Raw genomic sequence first — 25,114 nt, forward strand, 5'->3', positions numbered from 1 at the left:
AGTTACCCTTGCAATCGTTGGAGTGTGAGTGTGTGCATGAATTTGTAATGCTAAAAAAGTGCTGGTATGAATGTGCTTGTAATTAGACGAATGAGGTGTAAAATAAAAAGGTTCAGTTAGAGTACAAAAGCACTACATAAGCACCAGAGCATGAAATCCTGGCAGCTGCACAACCTGGAGCAACTTAGGCCACAGAGACCTAGACCCCCCAAAGAAAAATGTGCATTCCCCAACCAGTTAGCTAAAGGTTGCTGGTTGTTGCTGGGTGTGGATGCAAATGCAGCAAAAACATCATTGTAACTGCTTTGGTTACTCACAGATTGCAGCAGTCAACTATAGTTTGCGTGGAAGATGCTATTTTAACACTTATTAACAAGCTACCAAGCGCTAGTAAAACACAAAACTTGAAGTGCAGCTAATAACAGAACAAAGGAATGTTCACCTTCAGAGTAAAAGCTGTGCTTTGCTGCTAACACATTTCAAAAAATGCCATTTTTACTTTGAAGGTTGAAACCCTTTGGTAAGTCGGTAAGCTTGCACGAAACCTGGTGTAGTTGATGAGTGTTTGCAAGTCGGCATCTTCCATACAAACTACAGGGCAAGCAGCCAAAGTTGTCACAAGGAGGTTTTTGTTGAAGCACTGTTTGTCTATTGTCTTCACCAAGCAACAGCCAGAAACCTCCTGCAACCATTTCCCAACCAGCTGGGGAGAGCTGGTATTTTCCAGGTGGCCACCAACGACACCGCAGAGTTGTATTTCTTTGATATTAATGCATGTTTTGTTGAGGTGGATGACATGGCTTTACAGTTATGAAGTGGATGAAGGAGTTGCTGTACCTTAAAAGAAGACAGACCTACTATTTCATATGTCATAACACCACTTGTCTGAGTAACTGTACAAAATCTAATTATTTTAAACTGTCTTATAGAGATGGAGAAAGTACTCAGATTTAGTAAATGTACTTATAAATTAATCTAAAATGCTCAATTACAAGGAGTCTACTTAGGTATAACTTGCAATAAGCTGCAAAATGTTGTAGTCATTAAATTTGACTGTTTTGATCTTAAATGATTGATTCTGTATGACACAGGATTAATAGTAAAGCCTCAGTGTGTGAGTGGACACTGGGTTTGGCTTATCTGTGCACGCTCTAATTGTGTGAATGTTGCATTGTTATATTTTGTTATAAACTAGTTTCACACAAACAATAAAAGCTACTTTCCGCTGTTCCCTCGTCGCCACGCTGGGTGGCCAAACATATTTGATTTGGTAGATTTTATCTAGGATGCTTTCCCTGATGAAAACCCAAGGGACTTCCATCTCCTCGGAGGAGTGACTCAAGGATCTTTGGTTTGTTAGGCAGATGCATAAGCCACTACACTTTGGAGCCACACCAACAATAACAAGTCAATAACTAATCTGCAGCATTGTTCAGCATCAGAGATCAAAATGCTTCAGCATAAGAACATGAAACTACGTGCTGCTACAGGTGTCTAAGCAAGGCTTTGTGAATGTGATCATATCTGGACACAAACTAGGACATGCGTTGTAGCACTGAGCAGCGCATGTGAACTAATCAGGGCTCAGACTTTGGAGTGAAACTGCAGACAAAGGTGACCAGAAGTTAGCCTAATCTGCTTTCACATCAGACCAACAGAGACATCGCAGTGAAACAGAAGTGCTCTGTCAGAGACCCTCTGTCCCTGCCTCAGCCGATGCCTGATGAATTTCTAAGTGAAAAAAAGAAGACAACAGCTCCACTGAGGAATGGAGGTTTCTGTTTTCTCATGCCTGGGGGATCTTCCCCTGAAGTGCAGCATTTGGTTTTGCTTAGTGTTCCTCTTCACGTTACACATCGAACAAAAGAAAACAAACTGCTTGTTTTCACCCTTCAGTTGTTGTCAGGCAGGAGACGTGGGTTTTTTGTCACGCTGAATAAAGAGGAATGTTGTACAGTTTTTTACATGACTCGCCCAGCACTGTTTGCTACGGTTTATTCTTACATTTACTTACACTTGAAATGTGTCATATTACTTGATACACAGCCAGTGATGATGGGTACATAGAAACAAAATATAAACACACAAAACCTGACTCTTAGGCTGGTCACACCTTCAGTCACCTGTCTGGACAAGTGGCGGATGTGTTGCTGCAGCTTTCACCTGTGCTGTGGTCATTGGTTGTGACTGATGTAGACCCAGCATGTCTCAGGCATGTTCAACAAGACGCATATTGGTAATAAATGCTGGCCAGGGAATGCTGAAGGCCTGCGCTACTCTGCCACTGTGTGCGTGGGCATTGCCCTGCTTAAACAGCTGCAGGGTGGGGTGTTTTTGCAAGAATAGCATAATTACAGGTCAGATCACCTCATTTTAGCACCTCTGTCTGAGAGGTTACATCCTGAGGCATGAGAACAATGTAAACTGAACCAGTTCTGAGCTATACAAATGAGTTCATTTATGTTCAGTGAAGAAATTACAAATCCAGTCAGAACCGAAAACCACCTGAGTATGTTTGGGTTTTCTAAGAGTTAAATGATGGACTGAGATTAAAGATTAAAAATTTATTTTATGACTTACAACCTGCATATCTGTTTTAATAAACGACACTTAATACTGAGCAATCATTTCTATTATTTTTTACATTTTAATAAAAAATGTTGTTATCCTTCTGACATACACTTCTGCCATCTGAGGTGATCTGTCCAGTACGAGGTTTTGCTTTAACCGCATTTTTCAGAACTAGAAGATGTTGCATTTAAAATGAAGTCCAATTCCAGCTTTTTTGGATTACAGTTTTATGTCAAGGACCTGGGTCTGGGGGACCCAGGGTTCATGAGCACTCTGTGGACTTGTTTATTTTGGATGGCCGTATGTGTGTATTGTGCTGCTGTCCCTTGTTTCCCTTTGTTCTGGAATGTGTGTGTCACGGCTTGCGAGGCAGGCCGTGTGGAGGTAAAGCGAGGACCCAAGTGCAGGCAGGTCGGTATAAGGAGTGAGTTTATTTAAGGTGGAGATGGCGAGGACAGGAACTAAGAAATAACTAAACTGGGAAAACCTAAATACATGAAAGTGAAACCAAAACTCACAGAGTGACATGCAAAGGAACACAGGAAGGACCACGGAGGAAACACAGGGCGAGTTGGGGAAGACATCACAGAAGAACCAGCAACCAGCAAGAGAAAACACAGGGCTTATATATTCACAGGGGCAATAAGTAGGGCTGGGTATCGTCACTGATTTCTAGAATCGATTCAATTCCGATTCACAAGGTCCCGAATCGATTCGATCCACGATTCGATTTAATTCGATTCGATTCGATTTAAATCTGGGAAATTTTGACAGTCAGAGATATAATTCAGATCAGGACATTTACATATTTTTGTATCTATAAAAAGGAAGCTGACACTCTCAAGACTTTATCCAAGGTGTGAGCATCACAGCAGATGCCTTTGTGTCAAAGTAGCTGAAGATAAAACACAGAAAAACATGTAGGTGATTTTCCTGGCCTGGGATTTTATAAAAATATTCTGCAGTACATCAAAAACGAAAGAAAACCATTAATTAATCAACATTACCTCTGACGTTACAGCGGTTTTATTAGAGACACGGCTAAGCATTTTGCATTTTGAATAATTTTAAAAAGTTTCAATTTGTTCAGTATTGAACAGCAGAAATGAGGTTTTCTTTTCGGAAGAATGTAAAAGGGGAAAAAACAGCGGCCGACAGCGCTGTAAGCAACAGTAGACTTGTGTAACAAGCAAGCGAATAATGAAGAAAGCGAAACTGTTCGAGAGAGAGGGGGGGGGGGGGGGGGGGGAGAGAGAGGGGGAGGGAGAGAGGGAGAGAGAGAGAGCTGCGCATCGCAATGGAAGCAAAACAGTAAAAGAGTGAATTCATGACGATGTTTATGTGAAGCGTTTGGATCTTCTTTTGCTGCTGGTTCGGTCAATATTGTTTGGAGAGAGATCAAACTAACAGCTTTAGAATCAGCGCATAAAGGGCGTGAACACAAAGCGCGGACCCGGATCAGCGAGCTGTCGGCTTTCAGCCCCGACTGTGAGAAAGGCGACATCTAACTGATTCTGATCCGCGGGTCGCGCTGTGTGTTTAAGTCTATGTGCAGAATCCCTGTACCTGCTCTCATTTACTGTTTGGTGGTTCGTGAAATTTTGTGAGATGTCACCAGAGATTCTGGCATTTCGGACAAAATAAATTTATATTAAAAAATCGATTCAGGATTTTAATGAATCGATTTTACGTTATCCAAGCCAGAATCGATTTTAATCGATGAATCGATTATAAAAACCCACCCCTAGCAATAAGGGAACGGGAGACAGGGGGGAAACACAGCTGGGAGAAATCAGAACTGACGAGAAAGGAAGCAAAGCAGAATACACTTACATGAGACACAGACCTTCAAAGTAAAAGAGGAAGTACACAGAGACGGCTTGGAGGGAGAACGAGAACATTTAGGAGCACATGACGGGATGAGGAAACACAGAACAGAAGAAACCGCGAAGTAACGCAGAGGAAATTAATGTATAAAGGAAAAGAAAATGGAGGATTAGGAGCGCCAGATCTTAGCGTTATTTTGATGATTCCTTTTCTAAAAAATGTATATAGCGCATTTGAGCGAAGCACCCACTGGATCCAAGGGAAGAAATCTTTGTGGAAAAAAATGAAAGGGAGAGCCCGAACGGGAGTGCCATACTTTAAACTTGTGTTTGGGGATCTTGTGGATCAGTGGAAATTGGATGGCTTAAATCTTTTACAATTAAACTCAAAACAAATATATAATAAAATCAATCTAAAAAAAATGAAGGTATGATACAATATAAGGCTGTGGAAAAAGAAGAAAATCAGAAAATAGTTAAAAACATATATGATAAAGTAATATCCGAGAACATGAGAGATACAGTGTGGCTTATCTCTGTCGGACGTCTCCCAGTAAGAGCTGTAGTTCTGTGGAGTTGCTTCGTTACTACAAAGAAATGCCCCATGGAGAATTGTGATGAAGACGAAACTCTTGATCATCTATTGATATCATGTTACAGGACGGTTGAAATAAGGAGGATAGATAAAGTAGGTTTTAATATTGAAAATAATACAAAATCAGTAAGATATGGTTTGTTTAAAGAAAAGATGAGTGAAAATAAAAGGAGATTGTTTTGGTTGGTGATGTGCATTATAAATGTACACATATGGAAAACAAGGGCTAAAGGGGTTATAGAACAAAAAATGATAAGTAGTTTCGTAGTACGTAAAAACATTGTAACTGAGCTGAGAAGAAGGAAAACGAGAGATATGAAACTAGGTAACAACTTGCCGTGGGAGCTTTTATTATTGTAAAATGTAAAACAAGATGTGAATAATTTGTGCATGGTGCTTGTATTATGTGTATTTGTAATTGTGTATTTTGATATTTAAATAAAGTAATTTTTTCAAAAAAAAAGAAAAAGAAACACAGAACACAAGGAGTGGGAACAAAAACAATACTCACATCACGATGTCCACTTTGACACACAGAGGGAGACACAGGGGCTACACTGTAAATAAAGGCAATGCTTTTCCCCACATACCTTGACAGTTAAAAGCTGTTTTAAGCAAGCAAATATTCAATAAAGAGGTTAACATTAACCAAGCCATACCCCTAACCCTGAATGGATTAGGGGTATGGTCAGTCTGAGCCACAGTGTAAGAGAGGACTTTAAGCATAAACATGAGAACCACAAACTGAGTGCTGAAGTGGAAAAAACTGAGTGAATCCCATTGGCCAGTAACATACTTGTCCTCATATCCAAAGTTCAGCCACACTACTGCTGCGAACACTCAGTTAAACTGTAGGGGTCCAGTGTTTTTGCAGCAAAATTCAGTCAGTTTAATATTTCACAACAGCTTCATGGAAAGGAGAACAGCTGAAGCTCTGGAGAACAGTTTAATAGACATTAAGTAGACTTAACAGCTTCCAGCTGCTGGTCTCTGATCAGACACTTTGACGACAGCCACTGCATTTTTGAGAATCATCTCCAGTACACATATTAAAGGGACATAATTTGTGCCATAGACAACAGGATGTCCTAAGCCTGGACCTGCAGCATGTGATTAGATTCAAACAGTTGAGAGGATTTGTTTTCCATATGGGTGCAGCATGGAAAACTGTTGCAAATGAGGCTTCGTTAGACTTGAGCAAATCTCCGTTTTGCATACAGTTAGGTCCCTAAATATTTGGACAGAGAGTGACAACATTTTTCTAATTTAATTCTGTACATTACCACAATGGATTTTAAAAGTGGGCTGAGCAAAAAGATTGCATACAAATGTGGGAAACTAAACAGTTTTTTTGTTTTGTCTTGTTTTTTGGCTCATTGTCCATCTGTATTACAAAATGCCGTCCAGTCAATTTGACTGCATTTAGCTGGATTTGAGCAGACAGTGAGTCTCTGAACACCTCAGCTGACTCTGTCCTGTGCCAATAAACACTAGTGTCCTGGTGCCACTGGCAGCTATGCACGCCCAAGCCATCACACTGTCTCCGCCGTGTTTTAGAGATGATGCGGCGTGCTTGGATCATGAGCTGTTCCACGCCTTCTCCATACTTTTTTTTTGCTGTGGTTCTGGTAGAGGTTGATCTTGGTTTCATCTGTCCAAAGAATCGATATCCCTACCTCCAGGAGAGTGTTCTTCACTTGGTTGGCTGTTGTCAAGGGGTTTCTCTTCACCATGCAAATGTCATCATCATCCACCACCAGTGTTGGGGATGTTGCTGTCATTCGGTATTGCTGCGTCTATCACGCAGTGTTGGGGAATAATGGAATACATGTACCGCCGTTACGTATTTAAAATACAAAACATGAGTAACTGTATTCCGTTACAGTTACTGTTTAAAAATGTGGTATTCAGAATACAGTTACTTTGTTGAAATAAAGGGATTACATGGTGGTGTTCTCCTGTTTCATAAGGCTATGCCCTCTCCACGCCGGTGGAAACCCAAACAAAACACGCATTAAAAGCCTCTAATGCCTGTGTCTCAATCTCGCGGCACGTCACCTCTACTTGCATCGAGCATAATGACGTGAAGAAATATTTTTTTAAATTATTCACAAAATGATTTAATATGAAGGCAACAGGCTGAGTGTTACAGACATAGCCCTAAAGAATGTAGCCTCATGGGCAGTGTAGCCCAGTTGTAAGTAAGCTGTTAAGACTCGACTGTACACTGTGTTCGTGTTTTCTTCCGAAACAATACGTTTGGTTGGAGCAGCCTTTCAACGCCTCTCTCTGTCTCTCACTAGCAAACTTGACCCAGATAACAAAGTAAAGCTAGTTTTCAGCTACGAGCCCGACACGAACCCGACGTATTAGCCAGAGGTCCCTTTACTACGGTTCGGAGCCGCGGACCTGTTTTATTTACGCGCGGAATAGTTTTCTATACGAGATCACTGCAAAAAGTGCAGCCTTACCTAATGTCCACCTACTGTTACTCATTTATATTAAGATTTATGGTATGGTATGGAGAGTAACCTTCAGTAAAAGTAATAAATCACACAGCAATAGTACATTCATGTAGCTGTAAAAAGCATGACAACATATTAAGTAATCCAAAGTATTCAAAATACGTTACTTTCATTGAGTAACATAATGGAATACGTTACAAAATACATTGTGGGGCATGTAATCTGTAATCTGTAGTGGGATACATTTTAAAAGTAACCTTCCCAACACTGTCCCCCACTGTTGTCTTCCGTGGACGGCTAGGTCTTTTTGCATTGCTGAGTTCACCTGTTTTTTCTTTTTCTTTTTCAGGATGTACCAAACTGTAGCTTTTTCCACTCGTAATAATCGTAGCAATTCCTCAAATGTCTATCCATCCATCCATTCGCTTCCGCTAATCCTTTTCAGGACCGCTGGAGCCTATCCCAGCTGTGATAGGGCGAGAGGTGGGGTACACCCTGGACAGGTCGCCAGTCTGTCGCAGGACTAACACACAGAGACAGACAACCATTCGCACTCGTATTCACTCCTGCATTCACACCTATGGGCAATTTGGATTGATCAATTAACCTATCCCCACTAACTGCATGTCTTTGGACTGTGGGAGGAAGCCAGAGAGCCCGGGGAGAACCCACGCAAACACGGGGAGAACATGCAAACTCCACACAGAAAGACCCCTGCCAGATGGTGGAACTGGACTCAGGACCTTCTTGCTGTGCAGCAACAGTGCTAACCACCGTGCCACCGTGCTGCTTTTTCTCAAATGTTTTTTTTTCCGCAGCTTAAGAATAGTTTGTTTTACCTGCATGGAGAGCTCCCTTGATGGCATGTTGTCTCTTCACAGAAAAAACTTCCAAATGCAAGCACCACACCTCAAATCGGCAACTGTAAGCCTTTTTCTGCTTGATTGATAATGACATAGCGAAGGAATTGCCCACACCTGCCCCAGAAACACCCTTTGAGTCAATTGTCCAATTACTTTTGGTCCTTATAGAATGAATGTGGCACATGTTAAGGACCCTTCATCCAATTTGAATGTTGATACCCTCAAATGAAAGCTGAGAGTCTACATATTATGTCTATGTCTGTTATATAACTATAATTGGAATATGTTTCAGTAAAAAAAAAACAAACTGTTGATTTGGTAGATTTGCTCCAAATGCATATTTGCCCCTAGCTTGGGGGGTTACTGCACCGAGCGCTCCAATTACCACTAAGATCACTGTTACCTTCACCCTCCACTCCCTCCACGTGATAGATGCAGCGATACCAAGTGACAGCAACATCAGGAAGAAGGAACACAAGAAGCTGGAGAAGTACCAAGGGCTCATAGGAGAGCTCGAGAAGATGTGGAGGGTAAAGGCAACAGTGGTCCCAGTGGTAATCGGAGTGCCGGGTGCCGTGACTTACAAGCTAGGCAAGTGGCTCCAGGATGTCCCAGGAACTACATCGGAGATCACAGGACCCTCAAGCTCCCAGGCCTCTGGTAGCTATATATATCCATTACACAAAGATTCTGAGAAGTCCCCTTTAACACAATGGGAGAAATATGGGCTTGTTAGCAGTTATGAAACAACCATCATATCATTGCACAATCCTGCTCTCATTACGTCTTCTGCCATCTGAGGTTACAGCTTTCTGCTGTTTGTTCAGAGAGATTCTTGAGTTTCACGCTGCATTAAGTCTGCACCAAGCAATCAGACCTGCAGAGGAGTGAGAGCCAAGCAGCCAGCCGGAGGACACGCATCTGTTAACACTCAGCACCGTGTGTGTGCACATGTTTTACTCCTGTTGTGGAAATCTGAATGTGATCACACCTTCACATTGTGCTGAGTCACCGCTCCATGGGGGACAAGAGACACAAACTTCCCATGATGTGAATCATAGGTGTCAAACTCTGGCCCACGGGCCAAATTTGGCCTGCAGTGTAATTACATTTGGCCCGCGAAGCCATTACTATTAGAGCTGGCCTACTGGTATTATACAGCTAATATATATCGTTTAGTATTAAGCCTTGCTTGTTCCATATTCAGTTTTTCAGCAAAATTTGTTTGAGTCAATAAGAAAAGATTGTTTCTTATATCTGGAGGAAGATTTTTTTCAATAATTATTAATGTTAGCCCGTTAGTTCCAGTTTTGAATTTTGGCCCACTGTGTATTTGAGTTTGACACCCCTGATGGAAATCATTAACATTTTTATTTCAGTCTGAGGACCATGTAATGTAGTGCAGAAAGGTGAAAAAGTATCTGTGTGTGTGTGTGTGGCCACTCAGATTCATGTGGCCTGTAAGTTTACATGTAGTTTTCTTGCTTGTTACAGTTTTTTTCAGTCGCTAACAAGCGTTTGTCCAAACAGTTGTCACATTTGCAAAACTCTAAACACAATTAGCACAGCATCGGTCTGTTGTGGCCATACCATTCACACATTTCATGTCGTGTTCACCCAATATGCAGTCAGTGAACACATTTCCACAATGCTTACATTTTCTTAACAGACAAGCTATACCTCCCAACAAAATTATGGACTGTTCTTGTAGTATCTACGAATGTTAACACACAACATCCCACAATAGCAAAAACAATATTCCAAACCTTAGATACAGTATAAAAGCCTCTGCTTCTGCAATGATATCAGTACAAAAACAATATCAATATCAAAAATATATCTCAGCTGATAATAAACAAACAACTGAATAATTGAGACACAGCTTATTTATGTTGGGTAAATTGGGCCAACCACAGCTTCTTCCATTCTGGCTTAGACTCAGTGGGGTTTATAAGGCAAGACCTTGAGGAGTGATGTTTTTGGAAACAAAAAAAAGACAAACACTGTAATGTCTGGTCGAGGAAGAGTAAGAGCAAGGGGCCCAGGGAGAAGAGCAGGCCCAAGGAGAGGGCAAGGTAGAGGTGTAAGAATGCGTGGTGGTGGCATTCCAAGGGCTGCAAGAACAGTAGTCAGTGATGAAATTCGTGCCACTATCATTGACCATGTAATCAACCATGGTCTTTCACTAAGAGAGGCTGGTGAAAGAGTGCAGCCCAATTTGAGGCGGTCAACGGTTGCCTCCATTATACGCATCTTTCAACAAACCAATAGGTAAGTATTGCATTTTACATGAATTGTTTCTATTCTCACTTGACATGTCAATATGGTCATACAGTAATGCATATGTTGAATTTTTTGTCTTTCTAAAGAATGCAACGTCTTCCACCCTCTGGGGGAAGAGGAAAGCTCCTCAGTAATGATCAGGAGCTTGCCATTGTAGAAATGGTTACTGCAAATAATGCAATAAAACTGCGTGAAATTCAAACTAGAATTGTGGCGGACCATGAGATATTTGACAATATCGATAGAATCAGCCTCACAACCATTACGCGGACATTGTCCAAACACAGAGTGCGGATGAAGCAGCTCTACACTGTTCCCTTTGAGAGGAACAGTGAGAGGGTCAAGGAGCTACGACGACAATATGTCCAGGTACAGTGTATATTCAATCCAATGTCCAGTTCTATAAGCTTTGCACTTTGCAAGTAGGTAACCTACACAATACTAGGTTACAGTACAGTATGGTATACAGTAATAACATGACTTACATAAACTTTGTTTCAGAGAGTTATGGAATTGGAGGCCAACCAGGCCCCTCATGAATTCATAGACATCGATGAGGCAGGATTCAATCTGGCCAAAAGGCGTCGACGTGGACGAAATGTAATTGGAAAAAGGGCCACAGTTGATGTGCCAGGACAGAGAGGGGCAAACATTACCATGTGTGCAGCAATTGCAAATGCAGGATTACTCCTTCACAGATGTCAGGTTGGACCCTATAATACAGAGCGCTTGCTTGCCTTTCTCAATGATCTCCACCAGCGCCTGGTTCCAGAGCAGGGTCAGGAGGGTGAAAACATGAGGACCTTTGTAATTACCTGGGACAATGTGGCTTTCCATCACTTGCAAGCAATAACAACATGGTTTGAAGTCCACCCAAGACTGGTAAGTCTCTTCCTTCCACCCTATTCACCTTTCCTCAACCCCATAGAGGAGTTCTTTTCTGCATGGAGGTGGAAGGTTTATGACCATCAGCCACATGACCAGATGTCCCTCCTTGAAGCCATGGATGCTGGCTCCAGGGACATCACAGTTGACGATTGCCAAGGGTGGATCCGACATACCAGGCGGTTTTATCCCAGGTGTATCGACTTGGATAACATCAGATGTGATGTTGATGAAAACATGTGGCCTAACCCTGAAGATCGCAGAGATTAGATGCAAATGTTTTGCCTTTTTTTAGCCCCCCCCCCCCCCCCCCCTTTTTTTTTATCTTGGCTTTTTGCTGTTGTTTTTTTGTTCAGAATGCTCTTGTGTGTTTCATGGATATTTTGTTCACTGTAAGCAATACTGTAAAACTTTCTCTGTCCTATCATACCGTGTTTCTACTGTACCTCCTGTAGTAAACAGAAAAGAAACAAAAACTTGTTTGCTTTTTACTGGAATGCTTTTGAATGTGAACATTACTGTACATGTGGACATACAGTTACCAACCAAGACATTTCTGGTGTCAAAATGGTGGATTGCATGTTTCGCATGCAAATACCTGTAAAACTGAAACATAAAAGTCTATGCAGTTTTTGTAATGTCAATAATAGCCAGTATTTTGAAACCTGGTGTACTTTGATTGACTGCATGTACCTTGTGGAGTGAAAACAAGTGTTATTCTTTGACAGACTAATTTCATTTTGAGTCAGATTTATAGTGTTTTTGTACAGTTAGTGTGTGCAGAGAAAGATGTTCAAGTTCAAGTCAAGTTCAAGTTCAACTTTATTGTCACTTCAACCATATACAGTTTAAAAATACACAGTGAGGCGAAACAACGTTCCTCCAGGAACCAAGGTGCTACAAGACAAGTTAGTGCAAAAAAAAAAAAAAATATATAATATATCTAGTAATAATATTGTGCAAAAGAGCATTTACAGGTTGGTGTGTGCGATGGTTTGGTGGTGTAGGTCAGTGTGTTTGCGCTTGTGTTGGTTAGTCAGTCCAGTCTCAATGTTTTGAGGTATTTGAGTTAAGCTGAGTGATAATGTTAGTGTATGTGTGTGGGTGCGTGTTTATCAGTCAGTCCCTTTTTGCTGAGGAGACGGATGGCTTGTGGAAAAAAGCTGTTGCACAGTCTGGATGTGCGTGCCCGAATGCTTCGGTACCTTTTTCCAGATGGCAGGAGTGTAAAGAGTGTGTGAGAGGGGTGTGTCCGATCAGCCACAATGCTGGTGGCTTTGCGAATGCAGCGTGTGGTGTAGATGTCCTCAATAGAGGGTAGAGAGACTCCAATGATCTTCTCTGCTGTTCCCACTATCCGCTGTAGGGTCTTGCGGTCTGATATGGCACAGCTCCCAAACCAGACAGTGATGCAGCCGCTCAGGATGCTCTCAATAGTTCCTCTATAGAAGGTGGTCAGGATCGGTGGTGGAAGCCGGGCCTTTCTCAGTCTTCTCAGAAAGAAGAGACGCTGTTGGGCTTTCTTGTGCAGGGAGCTGGTGTTGAGGGACCAGCCGAGGTCCTTCTCCAGGTGTACACCCAGGAATTTGGTGCTGTCAACGATCTCCACAGAGGAGCCGTTGATGCTCAGCGGTGAGTGGTCGCCTCGTGTCCTCCTAAAGTCAACAACCATCTCTTTTGTCTTGTCAACATTCAGAGACAGGTTGTTGTCCTTACACCAGTCCGTTAGTCTCTGCACTTCCTCTCTGTACGCTGACTCGTCGTTCTTGCTAATGAGACCCACCACGGTCGTGTCATCAGCGAATTTAATGATGTGATTTGAACTATGTGTTGTTACACAGTCATGAGTCAGCAGTGTGAACAGCAGAGGACTGAGCACACAGCCTTGTGGGGCCCCAGTGCTCAGTGTGGTGGTGCTGGAGGTGCAGTTCCCGATCCGTACTGACTGAGGCCTTCCGGTCAGAAAGTCCAGGATCCAGTTGCAGAGGGAGGTGTTCAGGCCTAACAGGCTCAGCTTTCCGATCAGTTGTTGGGGGATGATCGTGTTAAATGCTGAGCTGAAATCTATGTACAGCATTCGGACGTGTGAGTCCTTCTTGTCCAAGTGTGTCAGGGCAAGATGGAGTGCAGTGGAGATGGCGTCGTCCGTTGAGCGGTTATGGCGGTATGCAAATTGCATTGGGTCCAGTGAGGGGGGCAGCAGGGTCTTGATGTGTCTCATGACGAGCCGTTCGAAGCACTTCATGATGGTGGGTGTAAGTGCGATAGGGCGGTAGTCATTGAGACAGGACACAGAAGACTTCTTGGGCACGGGGACGATGGTGGTGGCCTTGAAGCACGTGGGGACAACGGCACTGCTCAGAGAGATGTTGAAGATGTCGGTGAGAACATTTGCCAGCTGATCAGCACATTCTCTGAGCACTCTGCCTGGGATGTTGTCTGGTCCAGCAGCTTTACGTGGATTGACTCTGCGTAGAGTTTTCCTCACCTCAGCTGTAGTGAGACACAGGACCTGGTCGTTCGGAGGAGGGGTGGTCTTCCTCGCCGCCACGTCGTTCTGCCTGTCGAACCGAGCATAGAAGTTGTTAAGCACATCTGGGAGGGAGCCGTCACTGTCACAGGCAGGTGGTGTCGTCCTGTAGTTAGCGATGGCTTGTAAGCCCTGCCACATGCGTCGTGTGTCGCCGCTGTCCTTGAAGTGGTTGTGGATTCTCTGGGCGTGTGCGCGCTTCGCCTCTCTGATGGCCCGAGAAAGTTCAGCCCTCGCTCTTCTAAGCGCCACCTTATCTCCCTCTTTGAAGGCAGAGTCTCGGGTCCTTAGAAGTGCACGCACTTCCGCAGTAATCCACGGTTTCTGGTTGGGTCGTGAGATGATGATCTTGGAGACAGTGACGTCATCGGTGCACTTGCTGGACACTGATGATGTGTACTCCTCCAAGTCAGTGAAGTCGCCGTAAGTTGCAGCCTCTCTAAACATGTTCCAGTCAGTGCTCTCAAAACAGTCCTGAAGAGCAGAGATGGCTCCTGCTGGCCAGGTTTTCACCTGCTTCAGAACCGGTTTTGATCACCTGACGAGTGGTCTGTATGCTGGAATTAGCATAACAGAGATGTGGTCTGAGTAGCCGAGGTGGGGGCGGGGCTCTGCCCGATATGCGCCGGGGATGTTTGTGTAACCAAGATCCAGCGTGTTTTCTCCCCTCGTTGCAAAGTCCACATACTGATGGAATCTAGGAAGCACTGACTTGAGATTTGCATGGTTGAAGTCCCCAGCAACAATAAACAGTCCATCCGGGTGTGTATTTTGCAGTTCACTGATCTTTGTATACAATTCCCATAGCGCTTCCTTAGCATTAGCGCTAGGTGGAATGTACACTCCGATAATGAAAACAGTGGTGAATTCCCGTGGTAAGTAAAAAGGTCTGCATCTAACAGTCACAAACTCCACCAGCGATGAGCAATAACTAGAGACTAGCACAGAGTTCTTGCACCATTTCTCGTTGATGTAAACACACAAGCCGCCACCGCGAGTCTTACCGCACAGAGCTGCATTTCTGTCGGCGCGAAACGAGGCCAGCCCGTTTAGCTGAATAGCGGCGTCCGGTACTCTTTCGCTGAGCCATGTTTCCGTGAAAACAAAGACACAGCAGTCTCTAATCTCACGCTGTGTGGCCTGCTGGAGTCGGATGTAATCCAGTTTGTTATCCAGGGAGCAGACGTTGGATAATGTTCTATTTTGTTCTATTTTGAAATGAAGAGTTAGTATATATTTAACAAAATGTATTTTTGAGAAGGAAATTATCCATTTGGCCAATTGTGTTTTTGTAGGTGTGAGTCTGTGTTAAGAGTTTAGAAAAAGTATCTGAAGTATGGGTAGGCGCTTGTTAGCGATTGAAAAAAACTGTAACTTCACTTCTTGAAAAATCTCATTATCAACAACAACTGCCTGTGCAGCTGTGATCTTGTATGCATTGCACATTTACTTCAGGATTCCTTAACTGAATGTGTTTCACATGCAGTTTTGGCTCCAACACATTTGAAGGCAGATAACTGTATATAAGCCAACGTGTTGCATGGTCAACATTTCTTTGAGTTTAATCACCACTTTGTCAATGCTGGATTTTCTCTATTAAAATAAGTATCTTTGTAAAGAAATAAAAGGCCATTGATTTGGTAACATGCATTAATATCTATTGCCAGCAACAGTGGGGAAGACGAAGCTGGATATTGAAGGGGTGATGCTGAATGCTGTCAGTGTGCGTGCTAGAAACCTTGGATATCAGAGAAAAGGGAATGATTTTTAATGGAAAGTGGATAGAGTGGTAGAGAGCGTAGCCGCTGGGGAGTGACAGGCTGTTGAAGTTTAGTTGAAGAAGAGAGTTGGTGATCAGTGAGATGGAGTATGGCTTCATGCTTCAGTACTACAGATGTGTTGTTTGCTTTGAGTGTGTTAATGTAAAGGACGAAGGAGCTTCACTGTGTCTTTGTGGATGTAAAGAAAGCATATGATGAGCTGCTGAGAGAGGAACGGTGGTTCTGCATTCACAATAATTGATGGTACATGACATTTGGAGAAAAGAGGAAAATCATGTCACCAAGTGTTCAGCACAACAGTCCCAACAATACTGAGTGCTGAATGTGGCAACCAACTGCTGGGAAAATTGCAGGGACAGAGGGAGGAAAGGATTCCAGTAAATATAACAAGTCTGGAGGCAGATATCCCACACTCAGTCCAGAAATCAAAACAGTAAAAGGATTCAATCATCTAAAAAAAGCCAAGCTTTTACCACAGCTCAAGGATCCAAACCAGATCTCAGAACCAAATCGACTCAAATGTGTAAGGTGGCCATCCCTCACATGAAATTAAAGGAATGTACATTTAAAAATGTACTTCCTAAGTTATATATATAAGGACACTAGGAAAAAGAGGAAAAAGACAAAGGTATCAGATAAAAAGAAAAATGCACAAAAAGGTAAAATCTGTAAGAAATAAAGAAAAATGTGACTGCTAATTTCTTCAGTTTCTTCAAACCACCCGCAGAGCTTTACTTTACCAATAGGAACACAGCGGATCTGGTTCTGGTTCTGGAGTATTCCTTTTTAAAGATTCTTCCAGGAAACTTTGTTAACAGAGTTTGATTCAGTCGTAATACTGTCAGAAATTTATGGCCTTTTGGCTGCAAACATGAGACATGAACAGCTGAGGACAATTATGGGGTTTACTTTAATGTTTCTGATTTCGGAAAACAGCTGCTAAAGCTGTTAGAGGAATTAAGTAAAGAGTTTTCTTTTATCTTTTTATCCCACTGGAACACACTGCATGTTAAGCCAAACAGTATGGTGCACAACTGCTTTTGTGAAACCTGCATGGTGTAGACCTCTGGTTCCTAACACTCTGAAAAGATGACAGGACAGCAAAAAACAAATCCAATCAGGTTCATGAAACCTCCTTTAATCTTAGCCAGGACTGGATTATGAAGCGCAGTAGGTATCTGCCTGAGGGGCCGGGCCTGGACTCCAGTTATGCACAAAGCTTTTGTCGTCATCATTATTTTTCTGTTTTTCTCTCCAAAAGTTGTAAAGCTTATGTAACACCAGCAGAAACTGATATGAGCCAGAGAACAGGCGAATCTTGGGCATTAATATTAGCAGGGCCACAACTGGAGCTCAGCCTGAGTGAGACACTGATTGGAAATGTGCCACAAAACCAAAACTAGGAGCTAAAAGAAGTTAAAAAGCAGCAGCAGCGTTGGATAAAAAATATCTCAGACCTATGTTAGAAGTATTTTGTAATGCGTGTAATTTCAGATGAAAACATGAGGGCGAACATGTTGCTGTGCTTACTCCAGTCTGACCTCCAGCAGACAGCCTTGGGTACTAGCAGACAGGGAGGAGGTGTGGTTATGTGATGCCCTCCAGATTTTGCCCCAGAGAGTTCTGGGAAGCGGGAATCCACAGGCCCCCTGGAAGGTCCCCTCTTTGTCCCAGCATTCGTTATCACGCAGCGGAGACCTCTGCCCCAGATATTTGTCCCATCACTCTGACCAGAACAAGAAATCCACCTCCTCACAGGAGTAAACAGTAACCAATGACTGGTTGATATTCACTATTAGTTCACCAGTTGGTGGCTCATTGAACATCTGGAACTAGCAGTGTATTCTTTCACATGGTCAATTGCTAAATTACACTTCTTGGGTTTTTAGACGTTCATCTCTTTTATCAGTTTATACTTGAAATCTTTCAGTTTTGATGGAGCCACTGATTAATCAGGAATGTTGGATTACATTTCCCACCAGCTCTTTGATCCTGTAATTGTAGTCTGCAGAGTTCACCAGAGCTGGTCTGAACTGGACCAACCTCCTTCCTGAGGAAACCACAACATTGCTGTTTGTTTGAGTCCCTCAGGTCTCACATTTTCCTTCCTCCATGCTCACTGGATGTCTGAGAGCAGACAAGGTATCAGGTTTAATAAAGTCAGTAAGACTCTGCCATAATGAATCAGTATCGCACAGCACAAAAATACCCAAATGCTGTTTGGGTAGTTAAGTGTAAGGAGCAGCAGCTTTGGTGGCTTCTGCTATAGTTTCAAAAGACCCAGCAAAAATACTTTTGTTAGGAAATTGTCAGAGTAATATCATAAGGGGGAAAAAGGCAACTGAGTGATGGATCCTACCAAAAAACGTAATATCATATACAACACTGTGTGGGGCTTCCTTCTCAGAATGGTACAAACTAAGGTAACTAGAACAAAAAGAGAAGTGTGTTAGAGACCCAGTTTTACACTTAAGCACATTTATGTAGCCCGGCAAAATAGTTGCTACATAGGACACAATAGCAGGGGTTCTTGCAGCGATTTAATGGCTTAGAGATAAGATTCAAACCGGAAAGAAACACAAAATACCCAATGAAAAAATTTGCACAAAAACATATGGCAGTGGCTCTGGCTACATACAAACAAACAAAAGAACAAATTATCGCCAAGCCGAAACCACCAAATCATTGCAAAATGCCTACAAGCACTTACACTTCAAGGCAGTTTCTCTAACTTTATGGGCTCAAAATGTGGTCATAAATATTTTGTACTTGTAAATCAGGATTTGTATGTGTAAAAAAAAATTGTGTGTGCGTAAAAATGATTTGTATGTGTAAAAAAGATTTGTGCGTGCGTAAAAAAGATTTGTATGTGTAAAAGAAATTGTGTGTGCATAAAAAAGATTTGTATGTGTAAAAGAAATTGTGTGTGCGTAAAAAAGATTTGTATGTGTAAAAGAAATTGTGTGTGCGTAAAAAAGATTTGTATGTGTAAAAAAGATTTGTGCGTGCGTAAAAAAGATTTGTATGTGTAAAAAAGATTTGTATGTGTAAAAGAAATTGTGTGTGCGTAAAAAAGATTTGTATGTGTAAAAAAGATTTGTGTGTGTGTAAAAAAGATTTGTATGTGTAAAAAAGATTTGTATGTGTAAAAGAAATTGTGTGTGCGTAAAAAAGATTTGTATGTGTAAAAAAGATTTGTGCGTGCGTAAAAAAGATTTGTGTGTGGACTTAGCCAAAAAAAAACCTGCAAGTTACAAGTACGGATTTTGACCCTATTTTTCTTCCTTTCATCTGATTGGTCAATGTCATGTCAATCACAAATGTAACCATCCAATCAGAGAACAGATGGGTTTGGCTGTCGGAGGGGCGCTTTTTTGAACTGCAGGTCCTTGAAGGGTAGCAGCTAGGTCCCCTAACTTTCAGTAGTTGTTGAAAGGAAAAATGTGGTACATCAGTGGTTAGAAATACCATTATTACTTTAGGATTAGTTTAACACAAAGTCAGGGCTGACCCGGGACCATTGCTGTGAGTCACAGTGCGCAGCATAAAAGTCCTTTCACATCGGACGCAGGATGTGCTGCTAATGCTAATTGCTAACTAAAAGCAAAGGATCCAGAATTTGTCGCTGGCTGCTGAGCTCTGTGGGTTTTTGCAGCAGCTCTACCTGTACTAGATGCACCTGCTCCTTGTCTTTTCTATCTCTGACTTTATGTCCTCTACAAGAGTTTCTGTTTTTTTTGCTAGTTCTTCAAATGTTCAATAAAAACATGTATGCTAATTCATAACGAAGAAAGCTTTGTAATGAAGACTGTCATTTCCAAAACACTGCCCGCCCCCACCCCGCGGTCCGCAGCGCTGTTGAAAAGGCTGTGGAAGTCCCTGTATTAAACACGTAGACCTGTGACACAAAAATCACCAAACTCGGACGACCACAGACTGTTTTCCTTCGTGGTGATGAAGGAAAACGCTGGGTTGGCATGTAAAAGGGCATTTATTCCCTTCAAAGACCTGCAGTTCAAAAAAGCCAAACCTATCTGTTCTCTGATTGGATTGTTACATTTGTGATTGACATGACATTGACCAATCAGATGAAAGGAAGAAAAATAGGGTCAAAATTCGTACTTGTAACTTGCAGGGTTTTTTTTGGCTAAGTCCACACACAAATCTTTTTTACGCACACACAATTTTTTTGTACACATACAAATCCTGATTTACAAATACAAAACCAAAATAAAGTCACTCCCTTCATGTTTGCTCCTCTTCTGTAGAGCTAGCTTGATGCTGAAGTACCAGGAACTTACAGACACCTGCAGCTGTTCTGGTGTTGTTACAACCCCCCCACATAAAAACTAAAAATCACCGTCCCACTTTTAACCCCTGACTTTGTCACGTGATCTCTTTTTATGCAACATCCTCTGGCGATTAATAAACAAATTGTGTGTTTCTGTTTTTCTGTTTAGAATCAATCATTTTGAAGTTTGAAGGCTCACACTGATGAAACAATAACTGACCAAAATGTGTTAAAGCAAAAGTAACGAGCATGTTTTGAACATGTAAGAAGTAGAAAGTGAGTTTGGCTTCCCTTCCTAACTGTATGTGTTATTTCTAATGTTTTTTCCAAAAGTTACCTTGTGGTTATCAGCTCATTTGGTTATGAATCAAAACCAGCCCTCCTCCTCGTGGCTCTTTCATGCTCATTAACTTGGTTGTTTTACTTTGGGATAAAAATAAACCAGTGCTGTTGCTAAGAAATGCTATGCCAGATTTTCAAAATAAAAGTTATTTGCTTCTTTGACATTTTTACAGAAGCTCTGTGTGTTTTTTTAATTGTTTATTTTATTTTATTTTAGAAGTAACACATAAGCTCTGTGTTACTTTGAATCCCAGTGACACAGATTTCTCTCTTTCATGTCACACTGTTTCCCACTGGACTGAGAAATGGACAAGAGACAAAAAAACAAAGCATGCAACTCTTGGCAGTACGAACTGAAAGGTCAAAGGTCAAGAACTTCAGAAATCAGAGCTGATTCAGAAAGAACGTGTTGCACAGCCACAGTTTCAGCTGAGTGTAACCAGAACCGGCGCTGAGAACTCAGCATGAGGACACAGGCTGCTTCCAAAACACCTGCTGCTTTTCTTCTGCACTACAGTGTCCTTTTTCTACATTTAGATGTCAGGAAAAACACGCTGACGTGCTCGTCCGCACGCCTATGTTTGCCTGACTGAGCAGCTTTAAGAAGAAAACAATAAACGGGACAAGAAGACGTCAGTGAAGCAAGAGCTTCTTTATTTCTGTTCAACCTGCTACAATCATCACTCGATGATAATCCAATAATAAATAATGGTTTCGGTGGTTAATGTGTCAGCAGGGTGAACATGTCCTGTACATGTCCTCTGAATCATCTCTTTTACAGTTAATGTTTGTGAGGACAGCAGCAGGTGATGTAATGAGTTCAATAAGAGCACATGAGCTCACGCTGTCCTATATTCACCCTGAGCCAAGAGTATAGTGCCAGCACATGAAGAAAAAGAAATGACTCTGACTCTTTGTTAGAGATGAACTGAGCGACCCTCATGGACAGCTCATTAAACTGTCACATCTCATTAATACGCCGATAAGTCTTCAGTTTCAGTCAGTCCCATACTTGCGACCGTCTCAGAGTGATTTCTTTTTATAAGAACAATTAACTCCTCCTGTCTGCTTCCACACTCTCACAGGGGCCGCGGCATTTTTAGCATAACTTAGAACAAAGACTGGAAGCAGGAGGAGACTGTAGGACAGCCACAAGTAGGGATACAGTCAAGAAGTCAGGGGTCATCCTTTATGCTGCAAAGAACACGCACTGATTGGAAGATGACCCAATTTTCCAACATATGTTTAACACAAAAAGCTTTTTTGAGAACTGAGACCAGTTGGACATTTCATTAATCCGAGAGAAACAAGAGAGTCATCTTCACTGGATTTTTTTCTCTCTGCTAGGAGTGAAACGTGTAACACATCCATACGTGAGTTCCCCAGTATGAGTGCAACCTAACAAACCAGCTTTTCCACAGAGGCTGAGCTCACACGGTCCTGACCTCAGGCTTCACTTTGTCTCTTTTACGCTCCATATTTTACCCCATGGCTCCTCTGCCTGGCTCTCAGCAACTCCTCCCTCTCTTTATAATATTTATAGATGTGCTGATTATTTAACACAGTTTGCTGCCAGTGCTGACACAGTATTTACTTCTGTTCCCCTAGATACTGTATGTGCTGCTTGCAAACCCACCTGTGCAGCAATCAAACTGGAGGTCAGACACTGCACAGGTCACCTCGTGGCAGACTCTCAACGCCTCTAATCATTTCCCTCTTCTTGCCTTTTTCAGCTCACTGTCTGTGACAGATGTGTTTCTGCTTCATTTCTCTTTCAGTAAAGACATCAGGAGCATATGCTGATTAGCACATATGCTCATAGACATCATGATGTTAGTCAGTGGTTAGTAGACTTCTGTTGAGAGTGTTTTCACAATCACCATCTTACTAGTTTGTAACTGGATATGCTGACACTGCATGCTCACATGGTAGTTGGTAGTAGGGAAGGCCCATCTGGTATAACACCCTGCTTTATTGTCCATTTGGACTCTAACAGGGATCGTAAGTTGCAAAATAAACACCATGTTTTATTAAGGCTTAGAAGTTGCAATTAAGTCTGCAGAGCAGGAGAAGTTGATAGATAAACAAACGTGTCTCTCCAGACTTCATTCTGCAGGTTTAAGGCTTTTCTGCATTGGCTTTACTTTTCAGATCCCAGAAGCAGTGTTGGGAAGGTTACTTTTAAAATGTATTCCACTACAGATTACATGCCCCAAAATGTAGTTTGTAACGTATTCCGTTAAGTTACTCAATGAAAGTAACGTATTCTGAATACTTTGGATTACCTAATATATTATCATGCTGTTTACAACTACATGAATGTACTATTGCTGTGTGATTTATTACTATTACTGGAGGTAAAGGGACCTCTGGCTAATACGTCGGGTTCATGTCAGGCTCATAGCCGAAAACTAGCTTTACTTTGTTGTCTGGGTCAACTTTGCTAACGAGAGACAGAGAGAGGCGTTGAAAGGCTGCTCCAACGGAACTTATTGTTTCGGAAGAAAACACGAACACGGTGTACAGTCGAGTCCTAATAGCTTACTTACAGCTGGGCTCGTCAGGCACTCTTCTTGGCTGCAGTGGTTATTATTATATTTACATGCTTCCAGCTCCCGTTTCTGCTCGATGACAGCTCGTACTTTTTCACTCTCCTCGCGCTCACAGACACATAACGTGTATGGCAGTCCATTCTCCCTGCAACACGGACTACACTGAACATGATGCTACATTCTTTAGAGCCTGTAGCATTCTGCCTATTAGCTTAGCACAACAACAACAAAAAAGCGCTCTCTCACCCAGGAAACACACAGTCGCAGAGAGAGCTTTACCCTGTAACCAACCCTGTAACAGAACATAGCTGTCAAACAAAACCCAAACAGTCCTGACCCGCAACAATATGAAACAGGAAAATACTGCCGTGTAATCCCTTTATTTCAACAAAGTAACTGTATTATAAATACCACCTTTTTAAATGGTAACTGTAACGGAATACAGTTACTCATATTTTGTATTTTAAATACGTAACGGCGGTACATGTATTCCGTTACTCCCCAACACTGCCCAGAAGGGATTTAAATTCATCATGAATGTGCTTAAAGGACACCAAATTTCCTCCCCTTTTTAAGAGAAAAGGATTCAGAGTCAATTTCTCTAAATTCCAGAAATTTCTTATAAACCCTTTGCTGGTCAAAGAAAAGTTGGCCTGCTCCTCGAGTCAGAAAATTGCTGATGTAGGTTCATCCACAGCTGGAGCTCAAACAGGCCAAGAGAGGATGTAAGTCTGTGTTTTAGGAGGGGCATATTATTAGAAGGGGGGATAATAATAAATTGCTCTGTGGGGATTTGCGTTCCTTTCTTTGCACAGTGAGAATTAAACTCTGTGACTTTGCAACGCAGCCAGTTGGTATCCCACAGAGCTTTGAACAATGGGAGTTATTTCCATCACTTGGCTCAGGGCTGCTGCTGCTTCTGCTGGAGGTGGTGGGCGTGGGGGGTGCAGCAGGATCGTCCGACCACATATTTTAATCAAGAGGAACATTTGAGGTCGTCTCCCCCTCCGCGCTGATGGAAACGAGCTGGATTTCCTCCACTGCTATTCTGCCAGAGTAAACGCTTACATACACGGCGGCCAAGCTGCGTGGAAACACCGACTGTTGCTCCCAGCATCTACTGCGTTTGCACTGTCCAGTAAACTGCTGCTTCATCTCAGTGGAAACAAGCAGCTGCCAGCAGCTCAACCCACTGACCTAGCTAATTCTGGACCAGATCCACTGCAAAACATCTGAGGACACGAACTGGACTGGAACTTCCTACAAACCGAATAACGAACACCATTTAACCCTAAACTTGACCTATTTTGTTTCCCCCCTATTTTCTGTCATATACATGCTGTTACAGTGGTACTCATATTAAACATGGCCAGAGTTTCAAATCATGAGGTTAACATGCATGCAAGTAATTCCTTTAAGGATGTAAGTGATCCTTGTGATGCCAGTGAGAGTGAAGATTATGGAGATGGTAATCTTGGGCACACAGCTCTCCCTCTTATTGGCACCTTATACATAAATAAAGAGTTATCTTATCTTATCTTATCTTATCTTATCTTATCTTATCTTAACTTAAACCTCAAACGTTATTTTATAGCCACAAGCAGAAAGTCTAAGACTCATCTCAGTGAATACAACATCTAAAGAGGATGCCACACCCATGTTTTGGTTACTAGAAGAAGTTTCTTCCTCTAAACAGTAAAAGAAACTAAAGGTCGAAAAGAAACAAAAAAGTGGAAGAAGCCTGAGCCAGCCAGGCATCGGGCCGTAGGACCCAGAACTTCCCTCTCCAAACAAATGAGGTAACTGAAGCAACAAATAAAGCAGCAGAAAACAGGCTACATCCATCTGAGGAGTAAAGAAAATGAATCCCCACAACGAAGCAGGGATCTGAGGATGCAGCTTGGTCAGTTTTCCCAGCATGCTTTGAACATGGGCGGGGGGGTCGTTGATCACTCCACCTGGCACACCTGAGAAAAAGAGACGAGGTGAGAATAAAGTAGAAAAGAAGAAGCAAAGAGGAAGCAAACACCTTACATTATATGTGTCATTTCATTGAGATGCTCGCCAAACCATCTCCCAAGAGCTGATTGGTTCGATGGCCACTTCTTGCGCAACATACAGTGGAGCTGT

General features: G+C 42.3%; 1 long non-coding RNA gene across 1 annotated transcript; it reads right to left on the reverse strand.

The window, feature by feature from the left end:
• Positions 1–24,622: 24,622 nt before the first annotated feature.
• On the reverse strand, positions 24,623–25,114 carry LOC146718159 (uncharacterized). The gene is made up of 2 exons (XR_014920401.1): positions 25,019–25,114; positions 24,623–24,951 (listed from the first exon to the last, which is right to left on the reverse strand). It is a non-coding gene; the product is annotated as an uncharacterized LOC146718159 (long non-coding RNA).

This window comes from Copadichromis virginalis, linkage group LG1 (genome assembly GCF_057382275.1).
Source record: "Copadichromis virginalis isolate Kocher_CV1m ecotype Utaka linkage group LG1, C_Virginalis_male_GT1.1, whole genome shotgun sequence".
NCBI classification, from domain to species: domain Eukaryota; kingdom Metazoa; phylum Chordata; class Actinopteri; order Cichliformes; family Cichlidae; genus Copadichromis; species Copadichromis virginalis.